The sequence below is a fragment of the Homarus americanus genome, unplaced genomic scaffold (assembly GCF_018991925.1).
Source record: "Homarus americanus isolate GMGI-L3 unplaced genomic scaffold, GMGI_Hamer_2.0 scaffold41444, whole genome shotgun sequence".
Lineage (NCBI taxonomy): Eukaryota > Metazoa > Arthropoda > Malacostraca > Decapoda > Nephropidae > Homarus > Homarus americanus.
This window is the reverse complement of record NW_024753611.1, coordinates 1073328-1084537: the sequence shown is the minus strand read 5'-3', so window position 1 is coordinate 1084537 and position 11210 is coordinate 1073328.

Here is an 11210-nt window from a genome sequence, read left to right as displayed (position 1 = left end):
TTCACATTTAGAACACATGCAAAAACACTGCACGTACTGTACTTCTTGTATACAACACACACTTGCTTTTTACATTAGTTAACTCTTGTAAAAGAGTCTTCTTCCATATCCATCCATTTTGGTGTCCAGCGTACTTAACAAATCAAGGAATATATTGTAATAACAAGTTCAGGGATTTGAAACCTCCATCTTGTCCAGGAAAGTTTTATTTGGGATTCATAATGAAATGCTATAATAAGTACACTAGGTTATATTTTTAGCAGTACTGTGCACTACCTACTAGTACTCATTTACAAAACTTTTGCATTTAAATAAGTCTGTTGACTGTCATTTTGAATGTGTTTAGTGTAATGTTAGAGTATGAGATATTTTTATTCTATTTGGTGATCAAGATTTTGTGATTTTTTTAATGAAGCTTTATATTTATAGGAGGGATTTAATCCACTCCCCATCAAGATTCCATTGATGTACAGTTGCAGACAAAAGTTTGTTTCCCTTGGTAAAACTGAGTCATGGGAATAATTCTCTGAACTTACCTGGCTGTCATTTGGTGCGGTTATGTTGTTACTGGGTGTATCCCATATGGAGTCAATACTGCTTCATTTTGGGAGGGAGTGAACTTTTAACTCCGATTGTAATACTTGCCTTTCAAAAAAAAATAGTGTGCATAATATCAATGCAAGTAAATAGTCTTAAGTTTCATTATAAAGGTCCTTTAGATTACAATTTCAAGACTATCTTCTAAGGTTACAGGAAACTGCCAAATTTCTTTGAAAATGTGTTGGTCCATGGTTTGTGTGCGGAGGTTAGAGCTACTGAAAGCAAGTGTAAGTGTATCGTGTATGTTATTAAAGAAATATGTAAGTTTTTCACATGGTTCACTCAGGTTAGTCTAACAAGAATATTAAATAAGCCTTACAGGGGACTCTTAACATATTTTTTAGTACAGTATAAGAATTATATTGGAAGATGCAATACCATGTACTGTACAGTACTGACCTTTTTTCTTTTGGGGGGGGGCTAGTATGAAAAAGACAAGTGAACATTAGTATATTACATCATTATAAGGGGCTTGTTATACAAATACTGTACTGTATCAATATTGTGAACTTTCCCTTTTATTATGATAATTGAGGGATTTAGATTGGTGAAATTTCCCAATGTTTTAATTGCTTCCACCTAATTTTACAGTAATCATGGCCCTAATGTTATATAAAACTACTTAATAACTGATGCACTTGTCTGTGTCCTATTATGTATACAATATTATTTTCTGAGACCATACTTGGATGGCACATTCAGAATCTTTTCCAAACTAACCTAACCTAAAGCAAAATCTTGCTTCTAATTATTTTCCAAACAACCACAACGTGTTGTGGTCGCTTTTCGGGTTCTGAGCCCAACATATATATTATGAGACACATTTGTTAAAGTTTAGGACATTTGCATTTTTATGTGGTAATTAAATTCCAAATTGAATCTTAGGTCAGGGTAGAGTAAGTATTGTTTTAGGATGAATACAAAGAAAAATTTTCACAGTACAGTATTAGGTCAGAACTTCTAGGTTGGGTGTTTACTTTTATCACAACACTAATCAGTTCAGAATAAGCATTAGTACTGTACATGAGATCCATAAAACTATACAGATACCCTCGTGCAACAGGCTTAGTGTTTTCTAATGGAGTTTTGGACGAGCTTGACTTAGGTTCATGATGTCAAAAATCTCGATGAATATACTGTACCAGTATAAAAAGTTGTGAATTTATAATTTTACACTGGTCTTTCTTTCGCTGTTATTAATATGTGTTTCATAATATTTAGACACTTCTAAGTCATTTTTCTTCTATGATATATCCACCGGAAATTAAGGATAATCGAGATATTAATTTTTCAAGATTATTACTTTCGCTCATTCACAAGTGTCGCCATGTTTTGTTTACATCTGGTAGAGGACGTCTGACACCCGCTCACGCATCGCTCCAGACCTCCGTGTTCGCTACTTAAGCGTCTACAGCGCATGTGCGGGGGGAGGGGGGTGAAGTGGGAGTTTCTTATTGGCTATAACAATAGGAGTGCTGAGGATTTTTATTGGGCAAGATTTTTTTTGTTTTAGCCAAAGAACAATGAGTGGGTGGGTCAGGAGCGGATATTTGAGTTGGAAGAGCTGTGCCGGCATTGTGAGAATGATTATGTTGCGGCATTTGCAGAGTTACACCAGAAAAATAGTGAGGCAATTTTTTTTTTAGAAAACACGGTGTATTACCGAATATAGTTCTTTGTCCAAAGTGTAATAACCAGTGTACACTGCGTGAAGATTAGCATATTTGACGGTGTCCCAATACACTAGTTTTATTAAGGTAAGATGTGGGGGCATGACGATCTTTATAATTCTCAAAAGATCGTAAGTTTGAGCTTAAGATAAGAAAATAACTTACGATCTTTGGAGATGTAGAAAGATCGTAATTTTTTCCTCTTAAGTTCGAACTTACGATCTTTTGAGAATTATAAAGATTGTAAGTTCGAATTCTCAAAAGATCGTAAGTATCTACTTTTCGGGAAAGTAGATTTCCCAAAAATTAGATATCTACTTTCACGAAAATTAAATAATTAAGATGACTTGATTATAGATGGTTCCCATAATTTTATTTAGGAAGGCAGCATTTTTTCCCTTAATATTTACAGGTATTGTACTTACACTCATTGTTATTTTCAGGAAAGGTCTAATATTACTGTATGGAGAAAGTTGTAGTGTGTATCTTTACTTGCACACCAGTCCAATACTGTAGGTGTTTTGCACAGTTTATGGCTTCTTATTCCCTCTAGCATTGTGTCACTTTGTAATGCTCTTTTAAACTTTTGTGATATATCCTTCATTCAGATTGCCATCAGGATTACTTTCACAATCCTAATATGACTTTTTGAGTTAAACCTTATCCTTATTCTGCATTTCTTTAAAAATCCTTATACTACCCGTCCTGTACTATACATTATATTAACTAGCCCTCCAAATCAATTTCCATGACCATCTTACAGTTTACTCTGAAACATCATTACACAAATACTGTATGCATTTGATGGGTTATTTACCATATAGAAAATTTTGTATTCATCAATCTGTTGCAAATGTAAGAGGTTGTTCAGAAGCAACAGTCAATCCAGGCCAGTATCTATTTGAAACTTTAATTCATTATCAAATTGGTGATCACTTGATAACTGTATTTAGGTACAGTACTGTTCATTATATGCAAAAAAAAAAGAAAAAAAAAGAGTGCATCTCAAGGCAAATACTGTGCTCTTATTGTGAATGCTTAAAAGAAGTTGTTTTTGTATACTGTATAACCATACTATTATGTTAGATGAATAGTTATTTCATGTGCCAGCTACAGATTCGTGTATGTGTATCACCACCCTGCCCCTCTTTTACTGTATGGTGAGTAGGCGCAAATGGCCAACACTTATGATCTCAATTCTCTGACCTGAGCCAGCACATGGCATACTCACTGCCTCCCTGTTGACTAGACATCAGCGAAGGTTCTGTAGCATAACTAATAGCTTGTGAGCAAGACCCGACTGTAATGACTTCCCTGCACAGTATATACGGTAGACGATATATAACATCATTTAGTAAACTACTCCAGCAGTAAACTCCATGTAAACCTATTATATGCTGTGTACTTCACCTAAAGTTGCTTGTGTTTAGATAAGCATACAGTAAATTCTTGAATACCTGAATTTGCATGTTGTTGCCATTCGCTTACTGTATTATTATCACACATTCAGTTGTACTCCATTTCCCATAATGTACCCATGAAAAATTACTGTACGGTATTACATTCACTTGTAACAGTCACCGAGTACGGTATAGCACTGTACTGTGGTCCAGAAGAATAGGTGTTGTTTGGTAATAACTTTGAAAACATATGGAAAGAGGAGCTGCCTTGTCATACTTAAGATTCATAATAGGGTTACCTTATATTATACTGTGTGATGCCAAGTGCTCTGTGATGTTCTATAGAATTAGTGAACACCATTTCTAACAAAGATCCCTGTTAAACATTGTATATTAAAAGAAGAGTATTAATACCTCTTGTTAGACAAGAATGTAAAACAAAAGTAAGTAGCCAAAAATTATTTTCACATATGGTAATTTAAGGGTGAGTGAAATTAAATACTGTTACAGTACGGTATTTCAAATTCTTAAATATACTGTACAGTACAGCAAAACCTTGTGTTTACACCAGTATCTGCTATTGGTCTGGATCTCCATAAAATCCAATATACAGTGATATTCCCATTAGCCAGAACAATTGGTGCAGAGCGCTTCCTTGGAATGAAGGATTTCCGGGTAACGAGACAACTCTCTCAAAGCCGGAAAAAATCTCTCATCCCAGAATTTTCCGGGTAACAGAAAAATTTTCTTGGAAGTTCCAAAAATTGCCCATTACATCATCTCTCAAACCCGGAAAAATATCCCTCATTCCCGGATTTTTCCGGGTAATGGAAATGTTCTCAATTTCCAGAAAATATTCCAAGAAATTATTAATTCCGGCTATCGGAGAGTTCTGGTTTTGGGGGATTCCGGCTAATGGAGATATTACTGTATACTGTATATAAATATATATTAGTAACTAATGATAAGGTATGGCAAGGTAAGGTGTTTCAGATGCATGAAAATCAGTCATATACAGTACAGTAATGTGCCTATAAAATGGTACAAAATCACCATGATATTGAGTATGAAAAGAAGTAAGTCAGTAAGTACTGCACCATAATACTGTACAGTACCAATACCGGTATATGACATTCCTTAAAATGGGTAATGTTTAATGGGTACCTTGCTAATATGAAAGTAAATAGTAAGTATTTTCATGTCTAAATATTTTCCAATATAGTATACGGTATGTCTTGATCTTGGCATCACGAGATTGTTATTTATTCATGTCTGAAACACCTTAATTGTGCTAAAGTAAATAAGCCAGGACTCCTATAATTTTTGCCATCTAGAAGAAAATAGTAATTTTTATTTTATAAGAACACTTTTTATACACAACCTAGTGTATAGAACATTATACAGTACTGTATCTTAGTGTGCGTGAAGCTTGATTTTCGATTGTTCTGGTATTTGTGGTAATAACTTTGTTGTGTACAGTGTTTGTGATTCCATTGCTCTTTAATGTATAATAACCTGAGTCTTATCTCCACCTGGAGGTAAACAGTTATGCATTTGAGAGTTGTATTGTGCTGTAATCATTGTAATTGTGCTCTAGATGTAAGTTTAGTATATAGATATGTTATAAAGCAAATTTATTTATATATATTTTTTAAATGCATTAGCAGCTCTCAATGCCACTTTGTCACTGACTCACTCGCTCTGTAATTCACTGATGGAGAGAGATTGATATCTCCTTGACAGGTGGCTATGACCTACAAATCTTGTTGAGAAGACATTTATAGGTTAAGCTGAAGCACATTCAACCAAGTACCAATACTGCTAAATTTACCAGTTCAGTAGTACTGGCAGCCATGGACATCCACAGGATATATTTTAAAGAGGGTCAAAGGCAATAAAATTAAATCAAGATAAAAATAAAAAAAATTCATGCCAAATCTAGTGACAAAGCTTGCATCTTTTATTAATATTGATAAGTAAATTTAACTGTATTTTTCATTGTTTCTTTTATTATACTGTATTGAGATTAAAATTATTTTTTTCCTTTTGATTGCTAGACAATCCAGGAAAAGCAGTTTTTACTTGTAATGTACAGTACTGTACAGTACTTGTTGGGTCTTGTTGCACTTTTAGATCTTATAGAAAAAATGCTGTTTGTGGTACATCAATTGAGGCGTCCCGCATCGTAAGGTGCATTCAGACCATCTGGACGAAACCCGTTTTTTGTTGGAAAGCACTATTTTCGTCCTAGCTCTATATGATGGTGGTTGATAAGATCTCCTTACTACACTGTAAATAAGGTTGAAAGCCCTTTGTAAATAGGGTAGAACATCGATTTGTGGCAGACAGGAAATTATGAGCTTGGCTTTTGTGTCATGAGGTGCTCTCATCCCGTCAGTGAGTGAGAGGAACGGGCAGCCTATAATCTCCTCCCCTGCCTTGGCCAATGACAGTGAGTGTCTGCTATCTACGTCAAGGCCACTCCAGCCAATGAGGCGGAATCTCCCTCTCCCTCTCTACTCCTTTGATGTGGCAGGATCTACACTCCAATATTGATTAAAGTAAAAAAAATGCCATAAGCAGGTGGGAGTTATGTTGCTTAAAGTCAACAATGCAACAACCCAGTGCATTTCTTCATGTACAGTCCTTCAGCTTCAAAATGCATGTTTGAAGTTGGACAAACTTTTAACACAGTTTTCTCGGTTTCAAATTTTTGCGTGAATAAACCATACAATGCTGGGCCCTCAATTGCTCCTTAAAAATGTTATTACTATTTTAGGCGATGATTGTGGTAAAAAAAAAATTCTAAAAGGTCATTATGAAACTAATGGGTTACATATACTGTCCTGTATTTTAACCTAAATTTGGTATGCTAAGCTTCCTACAAAGAGTTTATGATAACACTGTAATTCAGATTTGTCTTTACTACACAGGAATTTACCCTAATTATTTTGATCACATTATGTACCACAAACACAACTTTATTTAGGCTACTTAACTGTTTTACAATACAGTACAGTACAGTACTGTACACTGTACTTGAAAATGTTCTTATTTGTCAGGAGATGAGTACAGTGCAGTAATGCATAGCTTTTGGTTGCTTAGCTAGTGTCAGCAGCATGTTAAGTAACACCATTAAGTAGGTCATCTTTTTATTAACCTTTACTTCCATACTTAGGGTTATGGTACCATCTGATGAAAAAGTTATTTCACTGTACAGTGTCTTCAGATTCCTGCTTTTTAAATTCCCTCAAATTATGTATACTGTATATGTTATTCATGAACTAATGAAGTTCTCCCAAGCATTGCAAGTTTTCTTTTAATTACAGTACATATGTATAAGTATTTGGTTGAAATTGGAACTGGCCATGGTTTCTGTGTGGTGTATCCAGCTTCAAAAGCATGTGATAATTATGGAAGTGAATTCAATTAAAGAATGGGCTTCCAAGCATCAGTACAGTGTAATTTATTTCATTTGCTGCCTTAAACTCCTCAGAATGACAATCTATTTTTCAGAAATGAAGTGAAAGATATACCGGTAATGTGAATATAATACAGTATATATATACTGTACTTTGACATATTCCTTTAAAATTTATCCAAAATTTTCTCACTTTAAAATAGTTTGTTTAAAAAAAGTTTATGTACACGTACTGTACTTTTATGTGTGTGTGTGTGTGATTCTCTTTAAATTGCTTCATGTTATTGTTCGTCAAAGAAAAAATAAAACTGTTTTACAGCTAGTACGGGTATTGTATTATACCTGTAAAGCATGTAAGTGATATGGTTCATTTTAGCTCTCTTTGATGAAAGGTCCATTTTAATGCATTTAAATTTTGTAAGAGTTACATATTTTGTATTTTCCTGATTCCTTAATCAAGTGAAATACTATTGAATTTAACTTTAGTAAGAATACTATTTTGTACTGTACTTGCATACGTTTCTTTACTCAAATGGATACAGTACTGTACAAGTCAAAACAGGAACATAGATTTTAGGACTTTTACTGTACCACCATTAGATTTTGAAGAACTTTTTGAATAGCGTTTAGACAAAAATGTGAGGGTTTTGAATGTTGATATTTTTATATATCAATTTTTTTTAATATTTCAATAGAGTAATAGAGTTGGTAGTGCCTACTTTAATTTTCAAAATACTTGTACTGTACAACATTTGTTGTTCTCATGACATTTTCGGTAAGGAGGTGTGTTATTTCTAACCAGACATATATTAAGATTGATCAAAGACTTTAAAAGATATACTGCATTGAAAAATATTGTCCTTTTGTACAGGTACTACTTTTGTATGTAGAAGTAGATGTCATAATTCCACCCACAGTCTATTTTAATGGTTTTATTACTAGTTTGTTATTACAGTATATATCAGAATTATCATTTAAGGTTTTATGTCGTGATGCATTGGATGATGACCAACAGAAAGAATCGTGATGATCATTAGCTGTAGTTGCAGTAGTGTATTAGCTTATGAATATTATCATGGACTTCTTTCATGCATTTTTATATTTCAACACCTTTTGATTTTAAATAAAGTGTGTGTGTATACTCAGCTCCTATGATTTGCCTTAATTTTATACTGTATATGATATATCATAACCAAGTTCTCGTTAGTTTTAATAATGTAAAAAAAAAAGTAGATAACCAACTTTCCCAGAAAGTAGATATTTCCCATTTTCTATGATACAAATTTCCCGTTTTCTATGATAAGTAGATAACCAACTTTCCCAGAAAGTAGATATTTCCCATTTTCTGTAATACAAATTTCCCGTTTTCTATGATAATCTACTTTGGAAAATTAGGTAATATTTACCAAAAAGTCGATAATCTACTTCCCCAAAAAGTCGATAATCTACTTTCCAGAAAAGTAGATAATTTACTTTCTGGGAAAGTAGATAACCAACTTTCCCGGAAAGTAGATATTTCCCATTTTCTATGATACAAATTTCCCGTTTTCTATGATAAGTAGATAACCAACTTTCCCAGAAAGTAGATATTTCCCATTTTCTGTAATAGAAATTTCCCGTTTTCTATGATAATCTACTTTGGAAAATTAGGTAATATTTACCAAAAAGTCGATAATCTACTTCCCCTAAAAGTCGATAATCTACTTTCCAGAAAAGTAGATAATCTACTTTCTGGAAAAGTAGATAACCAACTTTCCCGGAAAGTAGATATTTCCCATTTTCTATGATACAAATTTCCCGTTTTCTATGATAAGTAGATAACCAACTTTCCCAGAAAGTAGATATTTCCCATTTTCTGTAATAGAAATTTCCCGTTTTCTATGATAATCTACTTTGGAAAATTAGGTAATATTTACCAAAAAGTCGATAATCTACTTCCCTAAAAGTCGATAATCTACTTTCCAGAAAAGTAGATAATCTACTTTCTGGGAAAGTAGATAACCAACTTTCCCGGAAAGTAGATATTTCCCATTTTCTATGATACAAATTTCCCGTTTTCTATGATAAGTAGATAACCAACTTTCCCAGAAAGTAGATATTTCCCATTTTCTGTAATAGAAATTTCCCGTTTTCTATGATAATCTACTTTGGAAAATTAGGTAATATTTACCAAAAAGTCGATAATCTACTTCCACGAAAAGTCGATAATCTACTTTCCGAAAAGTAGATAATCTACTTTTCGGGAAAGTAGATAACCAACTTTCCCGGAAAGTAGATATTTCCCATTTTCTATGATACAAATTTCCCGTTTTCTATGATAAGTAGATAACCAACTTTCCCAGAAAGTAGATATTTCCCATTTTCTGTAATACAAATTTCCCGTTTTCTATGATAATCTACTTTGGAAAATTAGGTAATATTTCCCAAAAAGTCGATAATCTACTTCCCCGAAAAGTCGATAATCTACTTTCCGAAAAGTAGATAATCTACTTTTCGGGAAAGTAGATAACCAACTTTCCCGGAAAGTAGATATTTCCCATTTTCTATGATACAAATTTCCCGTTTTCTATGATAAGTAGATAACCAACTTTCCCAGAAAGTAGATATTTCCCATTTTCTGTAATACAAATTTCCCGTTTTCTATGATAATCTACTTTGGAAAATTAGGTAATATTTACCAAAAAGTCGATAATCTACTTCCCCAAAAAGTCGATAATCTACTTTCCAGAAAAGTAGATAATCTACTTTCTGGGAAAGTAGATAACCAACTTTCCCGGAAAGTAGATATTTCCCATTTTCTATGATACAAATTTCCCGTTTTCTATGATAAGTAGATAACCAACTTTCCCAGAAAGTAGATATTTCCCATTTTCTGTAATACAAATTTCCCGTTTTCTATGATAATCTACTTTGGAAAATTAGGTAATATTTACCAAAAAGTCGATAATCTACTTCCCCTAAAAGTCGATAATCTACTTTCCAGAAAAGTAGATAATCTACTTTCTGGAAAGTAGATAACCAACTTTCCCGGAAAGTAGATATTTCCCATTTTCTATGATACAAATTTCCCGTTTTCTATGATAAGTAGATAACCAACTTTCCCAGAAAGTAGATATTTCCCATTTTCTGTAATAGAAATTTCCCGTTTTCTATGATAATCTACTTTGGAAAATTAGGTAATATTTACCAAAAAGTCGATAATCTACTTCCCCGAAAAGTCGATAATCTACTTTCCAGAAAAGTAGATAATCTACTTTCTGGGAAAGTAGATAACCAACTTTCCCGGAAAGTAGATATTTCCCATTTTCTATGATACAAATTTCCCGTTTTCTATGATAAGTAGATAACCAACTTTCCCAGAAAGTAGATATTTCCCATTTTCTGTAATACAAATTTCCCGTTTTCTATGATAATCTACTTTGGAAAATTAGGTAATATTTACCAAAAAGTCGATAATCTACTTCCCCGAAAAGTCGATAATCTACTTTCCAGAAAAGTAGATAATCTACTTTCTGGGAAAGTAGATAACCAACTTTCCCGGAAAGTAGATATTTCCCATTTTCTATAATACAAATTTCCCGTTTTCTATGATAAGTAGATAACCAACTTTCCCAGAAAGTAGATATTTCCCATTTTCTGTAATACAAATTTCCCGTTTTCTATGATAATCTACTTTGGAAAATTAGGTAATATTTACCAAAAAGTCGATAATCTACTTCCCCAAAAAGTCGATAATCTACTTTCCAGAAAAGTAGATAATCTACTTTCTGGGAAAGTAGATAACCAACTTTCCCGGAAAGTAGATATTTCCCATTTTCTATGATACAAATTTCCCATTTTCTATGATAATCTACTTTGGAAAATAGGTAATATTTACCAAAAAGTCGATAAACTACATTACTTCCCAGGAAAGTAGATAACCAACTTTCCCGGTAAGTAGATATTTCCCATTTTCAATGATACAAATTTCCCGTTTTCTATGATAATCTATTTCGGAAAATTAGGTAATATTTCGCAAAAAGTTGATAATCTATCTTACTAAGGTGACTTAATTTGGGGGCAAGGTGAAAATAGTTCTAAGTACATGAATGGCTGTATTTTGACTGGAAATAAAGAAAC